Raw genomic sequence first — 18,373 nt, 5'->3', positions numbered from 1 at the left:
GCAAACAATGACTATATGACAGCATGTAAACAAAATACCCCAAGTAAACTCTGAATACACTGATTGAAAGCAAATCTCTCAAATGGCTGATTTTAGATGCTCACATTTGCTGCTTTGATGGCACAACTACTCTCACACTGACATGCAGTGCACTATGAGCATCCCAACAGTGTAATCATAACGGTCATACTGTTATGATTACAGGAGTAAAAAGCTTTAGCGGTAAGCGGCACATAGAAGATGGGTGTGTCTACTTCATCTATCAACATCGCCTGTTGGTTTGGAGCTGTGTTGGGTTTTTTTTGGAACCAAAACTGAGCATACCAGTAAGGGAATGAGGAATGCTACATTAGCAGCTAATGCTAGCTTTTCCAAGTCATACACAAGCAATCCAAAATGGCTTTCACTTCTGACACATCCATTGCTTACATAAAGTCTTTAAATGCCACACAATTTGCAACCCCGATTGTTCCAATCTTAGCTGTAGCAGTAGGGAAAGAAACACAAACCAATTTTTAGGTAACAGTGATTTTGATGCTAATGCTAGGTAACATTCTTGATTGTTGAATTAACTAGCATCTGTCCATGTTACTGTCTTCACAGCAGCTTTAAATTTGAATTGTGATGCCTGAGATGTAATAAATATCAGACATGTGACATGACAGATGTGTTTAAACCTTGCAGTTGTCTTTACCAGTGAACTTTTTATGTTTAACCATTCATAGTCTGGAATAAAAACACAAATTTCAACCACAAAATTCCCATTTGCACAAATCTGACATAAAGCAGTATTTACTGTCACATTTAGTGTCCCAGAAAAATGTAAACTCCCTTAAATGAAGGTGTCGGAGTAATAACTCTGATTCAATTTTAGCAGTAAACATTTAATACAGCAGCATAAAAATGAGTGATGGAAAACATACAGGAAACAATGAGGGACAAATCCCAGAGGAAGGAGTCAAACTGGGCAAGGACAAAATACAAGCAATAAACAAACAAGTGAAGGTTATTTCATGAGGGAGCAAAATCACATTAAAAGAAAAGAAAGAAAAAAAAGCTTAGAACACTGTGATTGTGGTTCTCCCAGCCAGGCAGCAGGTGCTGGTTTGGTCCCTGCTCCAGTGAGCCGTGTCTGGCTGTATGGGTGGCTTCTCTCCCAGATGGGGCACAACAAGTTAGAGAGGGAGCGACAGAGAGAGAGGGAGCATGTTTGTGCTCGATGAGGTGAAGGGAGGTGAGCTGCCATGTGGATGAGGTGATTAGATTGGCAGCGTCTGAAGCCTGGGTGCCTGTCTGAGGGTTAGGGCTCATCTCATAGTGTACAACCAGCTACTCTGCGATTGCCCATTGATGGGTGAAGTCACCCAAAACTTAGACTAGAGCCAACTTTTCCTCTTGGTAAACAAGGTGACCGTGTCCCACATTTGCCAACATGTCTGTGCTCATCTAAAATGAATGAGCTCACAGCCGTGGTTTTCTTGGCTGATGTTGATAGACGGGTTATGTGCACATACAGAAGGACTAAATGGTCAGCTGGTAATTTGCTCTGTTTGGCTTGTCTCACAGGGCGTTTTCACATCGCTGCTGATGATGAGCATTTGTGAACCAATACACACTGATAAAAAAAAAAAACTCAGGAAATTACTCAGTCATCTGGTGTGTTCATTTAGTCTTTCTGGCAGCATTCAGAATGGGGAAATTTGGCAAAGTAGACCAGTTAGATTAAAAAAAATGGCTCAATTTGGAAATGATATGTGCAGACATAACAGGAGCATAGCATATGCTTCACATTATATGCTTTCTGGCAGCCTGGAGGGAAGATTTTACATTAAAAGTTACTTTACCTGTTAGTTTTTGTGTTTTAAAGCTGTCTCTATTTTCTTATTTAGTTATTTTGTGTGAGGGTGGGAATGTAGATCGACTGGTAAATCGAGATTTGCCTTTTGGCTTAGAGTGAATAAATGGGGCCATCAAAACCTGCTATACAACAATATTTTTAAATGTTTGTCAAAAATCTAAGAAAAAGCCGCCTATTAGGCCTCATATTAGGGATCAAATCGATCTTGGTCCATGCTGTGTTGCAGTGAGGTCAGTAAGCTGGTGGAGCTACTGTAGTAGAGTAGTTCATGTCTGTCGTGGTAACATAAATTTTTCCTGCACCATTTCATTAATAAGACATGTCTAAGAAATGCCACAGTGCAAAAAATTCATCCCTCTTTTGAAAAAATTAAAAATAAAAAACTACTTGTTGATAATTATCAGCCAGAATGCATCATTTATGGTGAAAAGCAGCTACTGAGAGCAGAAAGCCAAGCATGGTTTCAACACGGGGCAGGCAGAGGGTCCACAGCTTTTTGGTAGTTGCATGAAGGGGTCTTCTTGGAAAACAGGTTGGGACATTGTTCCATACCATGGCGCTGTCACCACTTCATGTTCTGTTTTGAGAGGGATTATCGGCCTTTCACACTGTCAGGGTTTTAGTGTTGAGTCCTGAATATATTCTGAACTGAATCTGCACGTTCAGCTAACTGAGCCAACTCGAATCTAATGGTAGCTAACCAGCTAATGAAGGTAGGTGGGCTAAAGCTAAGGCGCACTGTTAGTCGGCTAAAACCCGCAGTTGTGCTACACTCTCCCTTCTTGCTGTGGATATTGGATACCTGTCAATCAAAAGGACAAGATCCAAGATTTCAAGATTAAATAACATCCAAGCGGATGAGTTAGAAAAAAAAAAATAACCCCCCTCACAGTTGTCATGAAGGTAAACTTGGCCTATTAATCCTAAAAGGGATTTTAGTACCAGGCTTTAAATGTGTTTATTTCTTCTTTGAAGATGGTCTTTTTAACGTGGGAGTCTATGGGGATTTGCTCTGTTTTGGAGCCCCTAGCAGATGACGGGTGAACTGCAAGTTTTTGCACTTCCACATAGGCGTCACATTTCACCGCTGGAGGTTGCAGCTTGGTTCAGACTGAAAAATAACTGATTTGGGCCCTGAAAAGTTGGTTCTCAACTGGAACCAAAAATAGTGGTTCTTTTTCACAAACTATGACATAGCCCAAAGGCTGTGTTCACCCAAAAGCCAGAACAATATATCCCACCATTAACAATATTATCAGAATGCATGCCCTGTTCTGACTTTATAACCATCATCTTATCTCAGTGTATAGTTGGATGTTTGAATACATTTAACTTACCATTTTCGCACTGCTGTTGAAGGTATAATGGACCTTGTCTGTTCACTATAATTGTTTAATATTTTTGTGCATACTTTTATCTTTATTGTTCTTTGTATATGTGGGATATTTTATCATTGTGTTTTTTAATTTTTAGGGCCTGCAAATTAAAAAAAAAGAAGTAATTTGGCTAATTCTGGTACATGGGTGGGCAGTGGCTCAGGTGATAGAGTGGGTCGTCCAATAATCGGAAGGTTGGAGGATCTATTCCCCCGGCCGTCTGTTGTTGTGTTTTTGGGCAAGACACTTCACCCTACATCGGTGGTGAATGTTTGATGGTGGTCGGTAGGTGCGGATTGGCAGCCATGTTTTCGTCAGTCTGCCCCAGGGTAGCTGTGTGGCTACACAAGTAGCTTACCATCACCAGGTATGATTGAGGAGTGAATGAATATTATTATTACAATGTCCCTGCAGAAATAGCACATTTACAGTTATATCTAATGGACACTGGCCCTGTCAGGGCTAAATGGCTAGATGAAAAGAAAAAAAAAACTTTTCTATGACAATGAAGAAAATGTAATCACTTGTGCATTACTTAAATAACAAATTAACAACATAAACCACAAAACGAAAATCAGCAATCTGAAAAATAGGCCCACTGTTTAATTGTTTGTTTACACAAATATCTAATCAGCCAATCACACGGCAGCAACTCAGTGCATTTAGTTATGTGGACATGGTCAAGATGACTTGCTGAAGTTCAAACTAAGTATAAGAATGATGAAAAAAATGGGATTTAAGTAACTTTCAAGGCATGTATTCAAGAATTTTATGCAGATAACAAAAAAAAGTTTATTAAAAACATTTAATGCTGGGAAACAAAAAAAAAAAGAAATATAAACCAATTTTACCGAAACTATAGCTGTAGCTGTTCAAGTGTCTTTTCATTTTGGACTGAACAGATTTGAGCTCTGCTTTACAGCAAAATAAAGAGGACAAAATCAGGGATGAGAGAGAGAATTGTTCATGCTGAGAGTGACCAGGCAATTTCTCTCCATCCCTTGTTACGCCTCAATAGTGTACTTCACTACCATAATGCACTGCAGGTCTGCAGACACACACCTCTTTGGGCCCTGATCCCACACTTCTTCACTGAGTCACGCACACAGCATCCTGAATTTACCCTCTGGACCACAGCCAAGGCCATGCACGCAAAACTTACACACACATTATGTGGCCTCTCACATTTCAGACTTGCCACCAGACACCCTGTCACCCTCCATGGTGAGTGTCCTGCTGACGTCTCTGTCAGCCGTGACTGACAGATTGACAGGGGACACTGTTATGAATCATGTCTGGGATGGTGGTCTCACAGCTGCGTACCTTAACCCCTACACCTGGTACCCTGACTGCCAGACACACCAGAATTATTAAAGAATTACTCAGAACATAAATCCAATATGGAAGGAAGATGCTGAGCAGCAATAAACTAATGGAAATTTTTACCACTGAAAAGTCTAAGTAGGTTGATTGAACCGAAACTTAAAAGAAATTGATAAAAACTTGAGGTGTAAACATCAAATTATATGAATTAGAACCAGATTTGAATGTAAAATATATGATTCCTAAATAATTATGACTTAAATAAAAATATACTGTTCGAAAGCCTGATTCTGCATTTAAAACATGGTTAAAGATGCCACAAAGAGTCAGTACAAGATATTCACATCAATGTCAAGTTTACTAGTAAAGGCAGTGGGTCTGCACCATGACTGACTCAAAGCTTATATTTTTACCTCCATTACTTTTGAGGAAAAAATAAATGCAAAATGTCAGACAAGCATCAATGAACAGTAGCGGAACGCCAAATGTTAAAACTCACTAGGTAAGAAGTCATGGTAAGTACCAATATGGAAATACAGCTAGCACAAACAGAACAACACACAAGCTAAAAAAAAAAGGGTATTAAGGACTTTTTCAGCACCACCTGTCAAGGTCATTTTCAGTATCCACTGCAAAAGTTATTGTTAAAGACGGGTCTTAAACTGTTGGATTGATATATACAGTAGCAAAACAGAGGACCTCTCCTGCACCATCAACATCACATCACTGGCCAAGAAAGCTAACCACCCCTTTACTTCCTCTGCAAACTGAAGAAATCTAGAGCCCCACCCCCAACATGTGCACCTTCTACAGAGGCACCATCGAGAGCGTCCTGACCAGCAGCATCACCGTGTGGTACAGGGACTGCTCCACGTCCTGCAGAAAGACCCTTCAACGCATCGTGAGAGCTGCTGAGAAAATTGTTTATGCATCTCTCCCCTCCCTGCAAAACATCTACACCTCTCGCCTCACCCGTAAAGCCCTCTGCATCGCAAGAGACCCCACCCATCCGTCACACAGCTTCTTCAGCCTGCTGCCGTCAGGAAGGACTGCAGAGCCTGCGGGCCAGGACCAGCAACTAAGCGACAGCTTCATCCACCAGGCTGTCAGGATGCTGAACTCTCTCCCTGCTCTGCGCCCCTTCCACACACACACCCTGGACTCTGACCCTCCCTAATCAACACTTGAACTTTTTACACCCTCAGGAACAAGCACACAGCCACTTTATCACTTTAACCAGACAATAAGCTAACTCAGTTTTCTTTTTCTTTTTTTTTTGCACAACCACAAACATATATTGCATTGACTGTAATTTGCCTTGTCTATTTATTATTGTGTTTTATTTACTTTGTGATAGTACTTCTTTTGTTTTTATTATTTATTGGCTCATACTTTTTGTGTTACATTACATCAAGGTTTGAGAGAACCACAATTTCAATTCTCTGTTTTTCCTGTGGGCCTGCATGCTGGAGAAGTGACAATAAAGCTGACTTTGACTTGAAAGATGCTAGCTCAGTAAAAGATGCTAGCTCTGTAAAAGATGCTAGCTCTGTAAAAGATGCTAATTAGATGGTAGCTATTTACCCAACAATTGGTTGTCACTTTCCCGTAACACAGGAAAGAGCAAAGTAAAACAAACTATTTAATTCCTTTAACCATGTGTTATGATCCTATGCTACTTTGCCCATCTGCTTCAAGGTTTTGTGTTCAGAGATGCTATTCTGCATACCTTGGTTGGAACTAGTGCTTATTTGACTTCCTGTTGTCTTTCTGTCATCTCCAACCAGTATGTCCATTCTCCTCTGACCTCTGACATCAACAAAATATTTTGGTCGAGACATCTGCTGCTCACTGGATATTTTCTCTTCTTCAGACCATTCTCTGTAAACCCTGGAGATGGTTGTGTGTGAAAATTCCAGTAGATCAGCAGTTTCTGAAATACTCAGACCAACAACCATGCCACGTTCAGAGTCTCTTAAATCCCATTTCTTCCTTACTCTGATATTTGAACTTCAGCAAGTCAACTTGACCATGTCTACATGATTACATGTACTTAGGTGCTGCCATGTGATTGGCTGATTAGATATTTGTGTTAACAAGCAATAGATCAGGTGTACCTAACAAAGTAGCCAATGAGTGGATATTCTTACACAGATAGTGGGCAGGTCATAGGAGGGTATTAACACATAAAAGATTAGATTACGAAGTCTGCTTTGATACTGGGCATTTACCAGCTTTAATTTCTTCATTTGAGCAGATAAATTTGAATCGCTAGCAGTAGATGGTACCTAAGACAAGATATGACACAGGATGAATATACTGCTACAAGCAAATCCCCTCAGTGTTTAAGTTGTGGCTATAATTTCACCTACTGAAATTAAAAACAGATGTCAAACTGGCCTACTAATCTGAGGGTTGGTGGTTGTTTGTCAGCTGTATTTGCCTCCCGATGGCCTGTTTATGTGATGTGAGATAGAATAAAAATAAATCCTCTATATGAAGAATGAATTGCTTATTCTAGAAAGTTCTTTGGCTGGTTGATAAAACCCAAAAGAGCACCCTGTAAATGCAGGCTATTAACCCTTCATTTTAACTGTATATGATCGAAAGGTTTAACATCCATTAACTCACTTGCCCTTGTCTTTTTTCCCCACTCCCATCCTCATCAGACCATCCTTTTCCTTTTCACTGTGTCCAGCCATGTGGAAGTGATGGTCTGTGAGCCCACCTCTGAATGCATGTGCAATGGGAATGACCCATTACTGCACACTTGGGCAAGCAGCGCAAGATCATATGAATAAAATACATCCCCTGCTGACACCTGATGTTCACACCTCCCCCTTCTCTATTACCCTTTTCATTTCCAGTCCCCAACCTTCTAACCCTCCATCACTTCACCAGAAACACAAAACAGAAATATATCTTAACAAGTCATACAGTCCTGGTAGTTATGAGTCTTTTTACAGGTGTTATTTCACTTTCTGTACAAAACATAAATACTCAGGTCACTTTGCTCAGAGTTGCTTAAAATAAAGTATTTCAACAGTCCTGGGTTTGTTAGCTTTTTTTGTTTTTTTACTTTCTTTGGTTTGTTACACCAGTTGGTCTAACTGTATTCAGATCAAAAAGGCCAGATCCTTTTTTCACAGCATGCACTAAGTAGAAGTGACCATATGCACTGCCTGGATTGACTACCAGAAAACCTGACTCAGTGTCACATACATGGGTCCTGGAAGACCTGAAGCTGCATAAGGCCAACAGCCCCGAGAGAGCCTTCATTGCAAACCCAATGAAGCTGTGGAAAACACCCTTGACTGCACAACTGCACTCTAATGCCGGATTAATTGAGTTTACCAGAAATTTGCATGGAAACCTGTTGCCGTAAACATTTCAGTTTTTACAAATACTTTATATCAAGATGTCAAGTTGTATCAACACAGACGACCATTAAATGTTACTCAAACCCTTTAGGGATCATATTTGTCATGATTGGTTTACTTTATGTTCTTGTACATTCTGGGTTTTGTCTTGTTTTTGGTTTATGATTTTGGTATTTAGAGTCAAGTTCAGTTTTGTGTTCATTAGTTTACCTGGTCTGATTGTTCATTCACTTCTCCTGTATCTAGTTTGTCCGTCTGTGTATTTAAGTCCATTGGTTTCAGTTCTTCCTTTGCCAGTTCATTGCTTTTTGCTTCCTGCTTTGTTTTCACCATATGTGTTTCTGTAAGAGTTTAGTCCATGCTTTGCCAACAAAGTCTTTTGTTTCTGTAAGTTAAGTTATTTCTTATTATTAAAACCTTTTTTATTAAAAACCTTTTTACCTGCACCGGTCTGCGTTCTGTCTGTCTGTCTGCACTTGGGTCCTCACGCCCTCAGTTCCTGATAATATTATAATGGGCAAATATATCACAGTTGTTACCACTACCTTGCAATATGGTCCCTGCAAGAATTTGATCTTATCATGATTATATGGAAACAGCTTTTCGATGCAGATTAGATAAAAATCTGCTATACTGGGTGAATCAGTGATTGGATGTTGTTTGAGTGATGCACATTGTTTTAGTTATTTATTCTCTTTCTTTAAATGTGTCTGTATCCTGACTGTGCACCCCAATTTCGTTGTACATGTGTGTATAATGACAATAAAGTATCTTGATCTTGATCTTGACACATCTTCTCTTTTTCTTGTTTAGTTTTTATTGCATCGTGACTGGTCTAAATCTGGAAAGGGCAGTTTGTGGCAGGTGGAGGAGAGAGGCAGGCATGAAGGTGTGAGATGTAACAAAACTGACTGATAAAGGAAGACAGAGCAATAAATAAAAATCTTCCTCAAAAAATGACCTCAGGGGACCTCAACCTGCTTGCCATAATGTTTGACCATCCATCCATTTACAACATTTTATATATTCTTCTCAGTACTGAAAACATTTTCTAGTCTTTAGGCCAGCATCACACTCACTGATCTTACCTTTAAATAAGAATTAACCACAACTAGCAGTTGCAGAGTTTTAGGTCACAGATGTAAAATGTCAACAATCTTATCTAATTATGGCTGGGTACGGCTCATCATCTACCAGGTAATCCAGGAGAGGACCTGTGCCCACTGTGAGATGCAGCAGATGCTACAATGCACCACAAAATAAGGTTTCAAGAGGCTTCTTTGTTGAGTGTGGTACTTGTTGCACCTTGAGAGGCAATTTGAAAAGAGAAATGATAGTGCTCCTTGAAAATATGAATCTATTTCTTTTGGTCCACTTTTTTCTTTCATAGACTAGAAAATTAATTCCAAGTTGAAGGTTGTGCCTCCTCATCATACTTTGAATTTAATGTCCTTCAGAGTTTCATTACAAATAGATGAGATGATGCTTGGATTTACAGATGGAGAAGGTTTCCAGATTCAGAAGAGACATTTTAATTAATTGTTTTCCTTCTCTGGTTGTAGTTTTTTTTTTTTTTTTTTTTTTTTAATGTTTAGTAAAACTACAGTACAAGTTCTGTACCAGAACTCATACCTGCATTATGTCCGGCTGCCAGAAGGGGGCACTACGCTGGGTCTTATCTATCCTCCTCATTACCAAGAAAAAAAGTATTGTCCAATCAAAATTTTGTAACTTCCCCAATTGTTTGAAAGGTATTGGGAATGCTGTAGTGGACACACTGTATCTTTAAAATAAACAGAGGCAAAGATTATTGAAACATAACTTTGTTGCTGCATTTAATGTTATGTTACACAGGATAGGCTGCTGTGCTCTGGAGCCCTCACCACCACCTGTACCCAATCTTTGATCCCTCTCTTAAGGGCATTAATGACCATCGTCAGTCCAGATACAGCACTGACCAGCTGCCGAGTGTGTGCAGGAATGCATTACATTACCTTACCTTACAGGTACTTCGCAGATGCTTTATCCAAAGCGACTTACAGTGTTAGGCTGTAGCGTTAAGGAACCCAACTGGAAGGTTTTGAGATTTGAACTCTGGTCTCCCACATGGGAGACAGATGCCCTGCACCATCTGCACTGCACTACAGGTAAGAAACATTATAGCACCATTATCTGACATGAGACCAAGTGTTTAGGGTGTGTTATGCGGTTGGAAAAAACTTCATAGCAAAGCATTACCACTGCTAAATGTGTCTGAAACTGATGCTGGCTCGGGGGACTGATCGCTAAACTTAGCACTGCCCACTAGTGGAAGAATTAAATCAACAATCATGGCAACGCAAAACACACATGGAGGTATGAGGATGGCGCTATTTACGTACATAAGGGAGCATAAATGTACCTTAAGTGAGCTGTACCAGTTGCTAAATATCATTTAGAGGCAGCTCCTGTGCCGGCCACCACCTTATTTGCAAAGGTTTTATTGTAAGCAATTTGTTTTGGAACTTTGTCTTGTCACGTCTTAACCTCATCTGGTGTTCTTGTGGTTTGCCAACTTTATGGGATAGATATGAGGACCAAAACTAGAGGTTTTAGATTTCCACAAAGCAATGAGTGATATCTCTAAGATCCAAAAAGCAGCTACTTCTAATCAGTTTAAACTACAAGACCAACAGAAATGTCCGTTCCAAATGACTACTCTAAACCTTTTTACTCATATTTGTTTCGTTTCACTAGATTATCATTACTTATAATCACACAATGTCTTGCACTTGCTCCTTAATTTCTTCCCATTACTGGAAAATGTGCATAAAATACATGTCCATAGCAAATCTATAGTAGATTTATAGTTGTTATAAAACTAAATAAATGTTTGATTTGGGTCACTTTTGTTTCTTTTGAAAGGTAATACTTTATTAAGGTAATTATTTTTTTCCTAATATTCCTGATATGGCCTTGATGAATTTAATGGTAAGAGAGTAGAGCAGGGATGAACAATGTCAGTCCTCGAGGGCCACAGTACTACAGGTTTTACATGAGTCCCTGTTTCACACAAATCAACTCATGGGTCATTGTGCAGAACTTGGTGATAAGCTGTTGGATGCACTGGATTTTAATCAGGTGTGTTGAAGCAGGGAAACATCTAAAACCTGCAGAATCTGAGTTGCCCATTTCTGGATTTGAGCATTCATACCACATGCATGCACATGGACGGAGCCAGAGCCAGAGCGGGTTCTCAGGCCATCCTTAAAATCTGGATGGTCCCCTAAATGCCACCCCTGGATTAGATAAGCAAATTCTCACAATATTTGTGTAAACTGACCTTTACCTGGGTAAACCGCAGAACCCATAGTGGAACACAGCATGTGAGTGATAATATTTGTCTCTCCAAACTGTTCACACTATATGAAGAAGATCTTAATGTCAAATACCACCAGATGTGATAACCGTGCAAAGTTAAACAGCCCAGAATGCCGTCATCATTGGCTGTTCGCTTTTACAAATTATGCTTGACTTCTTACATTAAATGACCATTTTAGTTGTAATATTTAGTCAGTTATTTCCTAAACTCTATACCATTAAAAAAAAAAAAACATTTAACCATGTGCCACTCTTTGCTCAGTCTGTTCCCCAAACTGCCCCCCTACCAAAAATTTTCTAGACCTGCCCATGTGTATGCAGCGGACCCCTCAGCAGAGACTAGAGCCATGCTGCAACTGGAAGAAATCTATAGTTCCTCCTTTTTATGTATGAAATAAACATCAGGGAAGCTGTTCTCAGAGAAACACACAGTAAAGACATTTGTTAGTCTTCATATTGACCTTGCATCAGCAACAATACCTCAGTTTTAGTTTGTAGACAATATGTCACAGACATTAAAATTATAGCTTACCTGTTGTTGTGGTGATCAATGGTGACAATAAATGATTTACTCTTTCATTATACTTGTGTACTGTTTTGCATTAAAAACTTGTATCCATACTTCACCTGCCACTACCTTGTCATTTTAGTTTTGCTCAAACAAACTGGATCAATACAGCTATATCTCATATTTTGAGTTTGTTGTATTGATTCACAACAGAGAGTTGTTACATGTAGTACTTGCCATGCCAAGGTTGAGGTTAATTCACTCCTTTTAGTTTCTGCCATGTTTAACATTGTTGTACTGAAGGCATATATATGTGTGTGTGAGTGTGTGTGCGTGCGTGTATGTATCTATTGGATTTCCCCAATCCTATGCCCCTTTAAGAGGTTTTTACTATCTTGGGGTTTTTAAGCATGCTGTTGTGTGGCCATTGATTAATGTTTTTTTTTTTTTTGTACAGTTAAATTCATTTTTAGAGAAAAATGGTATTTCTGAGATGTTTCAGTCTGGTTTTAAGAAACTTCATAGCACAGAATTTTCTCTTTTAAAATTTAAAAAGTTTGTAATGACATATTTTTTAGCTACTGATGCTGGTATTCATGTTGTCCTTGTGCTTTGATCAAATTTGCTAGCACTGTTGCTTAAAAGTATTGTGTGTAAGAATTACTGACATCTAGTGGTAAAGATGAGAAATTACTTAAAATGTCAAGCGTAACTGTGAATAGACAGTGGCCATCAGTGGCCAAAATTCTTCAAGCCATGAAAGCGATTTTATCTGTGAGTGGATACAGTGGCCTCCGGTGTAACGCTGACTGCACTACATCATAGCACTATTATGTACATGTGTCTTTATCTATGTGTTTTTTAAGGCATTACTTAACCCAAACGGTGCTGTAGCACCTATCAAAGAAAGCCGGTTCTGTAATTTTAAAGCTCAGAGGGTTCTCACTTCATACACAGAGCTGTTGTCCGTTAAGAGACACCCTAGTAAAAATGGTGACATGCTGCCATGTATGTGGGCCCACTTCAAGTAGATATAAATGACACACTCTAAGAGAATAAAAACATAGTTAATTTAGTCAAATGATTAAATACCAATAGAAACTGTTTTTAATGACAAAACAAAAATTTCTGTCATTGGACTTTGACTTTGTTACAAACTGCAGTTTTAATAGTTTCAACCCAAACTTGCTGTTTCCTTGAGTTTATAATAGGGCTGGTTTGGCCCTTAGCCTTTCTTTTAGTTATGCTGCCATAGGCACACACTGCTGGGGGACATCCTATGACGCAGTTTTTTGTCTTTACTTTTTTATTTTCCATGTATAATATGGTATTGTTGTTGAGGGACTTATGCTCCTCCTTTGCTTTCTGACTAGACATGCCTAACTTAGAGTTATTATACTTGTTGAAGCCGCCTTCCTGCCTCCTCTACCCCCAGCTGGTTGAGGCTGGCTATCGATTCAGTCCCCTGAGTCTGGGGGATTGAATCAAAGACAAGGTTTGATGCAATTAATTGGTTTCCTTAGCTAGGCAATTATTTTTTATGAATATGAAATCTAATTATTTCATATGATAGATTTGTTTAAATGGATTATAATTGGACTTCTATGAAATGTACTGAATCAGACTGTAGCTTCAAAACTAACTGCCGTGAATTGGCCGTATACAAATTAAATTTAATAAACTTAATTTACTTCAATTTACTTTTATTGAACTGAAAAAAAAAACATTTGTCTACGTGTACAATACATAGTATCTTTACAACATGCAAATCTGCAGAATGCAAATCTCATAAACCCTTATTATATTTCCAGCAGAACATAAACAACATATCAGATGTTAAAACTGAGACATTTTACCATTTCATGGAGTTTATTTTGAATCTTTTGATAGCAACATGTCTGTAAAAAGTAGTTCCAGGGGGATGTTAGCATTGTGTAGCATCTTCTTTTTTTAACATCTGTCTATAAACATCTGGGAAGTGAGTTGCTGGATTTTTGCTGTCATGATGTTGTGTATTGGTGAAAGGTCTGGACTGAAGGCAGGCCAGTTCTTCTCCTGTGAAGCCATGCTGCTGTGATGGATGCAGGATGTGGTTCAGCATCGTCTTGCTGAAATCTGCTGAAAGAGACGTTGTCTGGGTGGGAGCAGATGTTTGCAAAAACTCACAATCTTACCAAACATAGTTTTCTAATTTCTAGTCAAAATATCTCATCACACTTAATATAAGACACAATCACCTAAAGCAGTGGTTCCCAACCTAGGGTCCGGGACCCCCCCATTGAGATCCCCCAACAAGCAAAGGGGCTCTGTGTAAGAGCCATTGTGTTTAATGTCCACAGATTGTCCTTATTTTAAGAAAAAAGTAAGGCTATGTGCTAATTTAATTAACTTAGTTTAACTCTGGTTTTATCGAATATCTTGTTAAGTGAAACAGTCTTGACATCTTTTTTATGAGTCATGTCTCAAATGAAACAAGCTTTTGGCCTTTTTGACATGTCATAATGTTTTTAAGCTGCTGTGTTATTTATGAGATGAATCATCTTGTTTCAAGAAGTAGTCTTAACTCGAATTAAGAAAACTGCTTCATAAAAAACAGCAATTTAACAACATGCCCAACTCACACATGGTATCATAATGACTTACTGTACATGTCTTTAGTACAGTGTTGTTATATTTCTTACATTTCCATAACAGCGAGTCCGTGTGATATGTAAAAAGAGGCAAAAGCTGGAATTACGTTTCCTTCCCTGTTGTGTTGTTCTGGACAGAAGGTGCTGCATCACTCTAAAAGTAAATACTGTCATCAATTACAGTGTTTGCCAGAACTTAAAAACACTCATTTCAGCTCAAATACTTCATACTTCACTGGAATGTACTTGCTGTTACTGAAGTTTACGTAGTATGGTGTATAATCAACAAGATTTTCAGCATCCACAAAAATATTGGCTTGAGGCGAGACAAGGCAGTTTATTTGTACAGCACATTTCATGTACAGGACAATTCAAAGTGCTTTACATAAAACAAAAGCATTACAGATATTAAGAAATAGTAAAAGGCAGCAACAAATAGCAAGAATCATGATAAAATAATAAATTATATTAAAATTATTAAAAAGAAGATAAGTTACAAAGTTACCGTGCAGAGTTCATGCATAGGCGCATGAGAAAAGAAATGTTTTTAACCTGGATTTAAAAATGTCTACATTTGGTGAAAGTTTAATCTCCACTGGCAGTTTGTTCCACTTGTTTGCAGCATAACAGCTAAATGCTGCTTCTCCATGTTTAGTCTGGACTCTGGTCTGGACTAGTTGACCAGAGTCTTTGGATCCAAGCGCTCTGCTAGGTTTATATTCTCTGAACATATCACAGATGTATTCTGGGCCTAAACCATTCTGGGATTTTTAAACAATCAGAAGGGTTTTAAAATCTGTTCTGTGACTGACTGGAAGCCAGTGTAAAGATTTCAAAACTGGTGTGACGTGTTCAGATCTCTTAGTCCTGGTTAAAACTCTAGCAGCAGCGTTCTGGATGAGCTGCAGATGTTTAATGCTCTTTTTAGGAAGTCCTGTTAAAAGATCATTACAGTAATCCAGCCTACTGGAGATGAATGCATGGATGAGTTTCTCTTGGTCTTTCTGGGAGACTAAACTTTTAATTCTGTTGATGTTTCTGAGCTGGTAAAAAGCTTCTTAGTGAAGCTTTGATGTGGCTGCTGAAAGTCAGGTCTGAGTCTATCAACACTCCAAGGTTACCAACTTAGTTAATTATTTTAAGAGCCAGAGTCTCCAGGTGTTTACCAACGCTGACCCTCTTGAGCAAGACTGGGAACTTCTACCTCGTAAGCTAAATAATGATCCTTCCTTTTATTTGATGAACATTTTTCACTTCAGAGGCTGGGACCATGTCAACTTCACTTGAAAAAAATGGGACATTTCTACACATTCTGACTACATTCATAAAGTTGGTTTTGGTTCACAAGAGATTTACAGATATTCTTAAAACTACTTTTCAGAACCCAATGCTTAAAAAAGAAATGCTTAGACTCGAAGCACACACATATGCCTCAATGTAGGACCAAGTGGCTTAATCTGCACTGGAAGATGTAGCAAGTAATTCTGTTTAGATATAATATTTTAATCTGGAAACAGTTAAAATGTTGTAAATGTTGTTCTATTAAATGCCTTGAAAAACAATAATAGGTGAAAACAGACTTTTGACTATCTTCCAATTTTGTCAGTGAAAAATGGCAGGAAACCAGCATCTGCCTGGATGACTGTTTCATTTTAAAGTCATTTGATGACAATGTGATGATAGATATGGGGCAAGGCTTATCGCTCACATCCACAGGAGAATAAGGGAAACAAATATTTGCACTGTTAAATTTTTAAGTCCATATGCCCTGAAAGCTCAAGATGCTTCAGAAGACATTAGATTTCAAATGGGGCAACAGCTTCGAGAATAACATGCATGATGTCTTGTGTGGTTTGATTGATTATATCAAAGTGAGGAAATTGAAGTTTAGTTTTTTTTTTTGTTTGTTTGTTTGTCTCCCTTTACTGGAAAAGCTTTTGGATACCGTTAGGCAATTGAACATTTTTAACTTTGTACATAATTTGAAGGATCTTGAATTTTAACAGGTCTTCAAATTTCAGTATTTTCAATTTTTCAGCTAATATAAAAGATATTGTAAGCCTTAAATATATTGTCTTATTTTAAAAAAAACTTAACAAGAGAATTTTCACATATACCAATTGGAGATATTTTTTACTTATTACAAGAAAAAATATCTTATATTATTTATTTTTTATTTTTATTTTTTTTGGAGTGGCCTTTTTTCCAGTCTAAAACCTCCATGTACTTTTCAGCATTGATGGAGCTTCACAGATGTGGAAGCTGCCCACGCCATAGGCATTAATGCAGCCCCATCCCACCTGAGATGCAGCTTTTCACCTGTGCACTGATAACAAGCTAGATGCTCCCTCTTCTCTTTAGTCTGCAGGACACAGTATTCATTTTAAATGAGCTTTGGTCCAGAGAAGACTGCAGTATTTCTCTGGATCGTGTTCACATGGCTTCTGCCTTACATGATAGAGCTTTGATTTGCATTTGTGTTCACAGACAGTGATTTCTGGAAGGGTTCCTGAGTCCATGCAGTGATTTCCAACAGAGAATCATGTCTGCTTTTAATGCAGCGCTGCCTGATGGCTCAGAAATCACCAGCATCCACTTTCGACCTTTAGCCTTGTCTCATGTGCACAGAGATTTCTCCAGATTCTCTGAATCATTTCATTATATTATTATATACTGTAGATGGTGGGATCTTGGAAGCCTTCACAATTATACATTTACATTTACATTATACATTTTTATGATGCAGTTTCTTACAGATTGGTGAACCTCTGCCCATATTTATATCTGAAAGACTCTCTGAAATGTTCCTTTTATACACAGTCATATTACGGACCTGTGGACCATTAACCCTTTATTGGCTGACAAATGCACCTCCAGCTGTTTCTGAATTGTACCAAATACATTTCCAGCCTTTTGTTGCACCTGTTCCATCTTTTTGGAGATATGTTGCTGCCAACAAATTTATAAGAAATCTAAAAAGATGCATCAGGTGTGGTGTATGTCTGTTGAAGAGAGCACAGGGGTTTGCTTTTGTGGTAGCAGACTTATCACCATTATAGACTCTTGAATCCATCACTATTATCAGCACTTATATCACCCCAGGTAGCCTTGCTTCAGTTCCATAAAGCATTTTACAATGTTCATCCATTCACACTTGCATGCATTCAGTGCTACCTGTTCAATCTTTCTCTACTACTTTCCACAAACAGCAGTATGTTTGCAGACAAACCATTCCAGAAATACATCCTGAATGTGACCTATAGGTCCCACTCCATACAACGGGAACAAGAGCCCTCGATGCAGCTGCTCTGCTTCTGTGCTGTCAGTCCTTCACACAACTGTTGCTTCTTTTATAAAGCAGGGGTGTGGGGGAAGTAGTACCAGGTGTGGTCAAAGGATTGTTGCAGTACGGAGCCAATTTATGCCTAGTGACACAGGTGTTTGTCCAGCTTTTGAACCCACAAAGCGGTTTTATTTTCACTCCCTTCTGTGTTCTGGTAGATGTTGAGCACAGAAAAGGAAAATTTCCACTTCTGCTAACCATTCTGTCTCCCTGCAGTCCTCATTAAACCCTGCTTTTCCTATGGAACAGTTAACAGATGAAATTAATACAAAATATGAGCTAAGTGTTTCAGGTGAAAATAAGAGCTGTTTGAAATATAACATGGTGAAATGCTAATCCTAAAAAAAGTGTGTGAAAACTACTTAGCTGCTTTGCATCTCCTTTTGAATAATGCATGTGACTACCTTTTGTTTCACCCCCTTAAGGTAACCTTTACCCCAAAAAAAGCTCTAATCACAGTGAGTTATTCCTCATGAAGTATTCAGAGATTTTCAGGTTAAAGGAAAGCCTTTGACAAATATCTGGTTTTCTGCAAGCATCTTTAAAGCTTAAAAATACAAAATAACTGGAAGTGGAGATATGGTGAGCAGCTGCA

The 18,373-nt window shown here is 38.6% G+C and overlaps 1 long non-coding RNA gene across 1 annotated transcript; it reads right to left on the bottom strand.

Annotated features, from left to right (window-relative positions):
• Positions 1-4,570: 4,570 nt before the first annotated feature.
• LOC121629648 lies at positions 4,571-17,391 on the bottom strand. The gene is made up of 3 exons (XR_006008399.1): positions 17,299-17,391; positions 5,811-5,818; positions 4,571-4,583 (listed from the first exon to the last, which is right to left on the bottom strand). It is a non-coding gene; the product is annotated as an uncharacterized LOC121629648 (long non-coding RNA).
• Positions 17,392-18,373: the final 982 nt, after the last annotated feature.

Source organism: Melanotaenia boesemani, chromosome 19, assembly GCF_017639745.1.
Source record: "Melanotaenia boesemani isolate fMelBoe1 chromosome 19, fMelBoe1.pri, whole genome shotgun sequence".
NCBI lineage: Eukaryota > Metazoa > Chordata > Actinopteri > Atheriniformes > Melanotaeniidae > Melanotaenia > Melanotaenia boesemani.
Note: the sequence above shows the minus strand (reverse complement) of the source record. Positions and strands in the feature narration are given on the sequence as shown.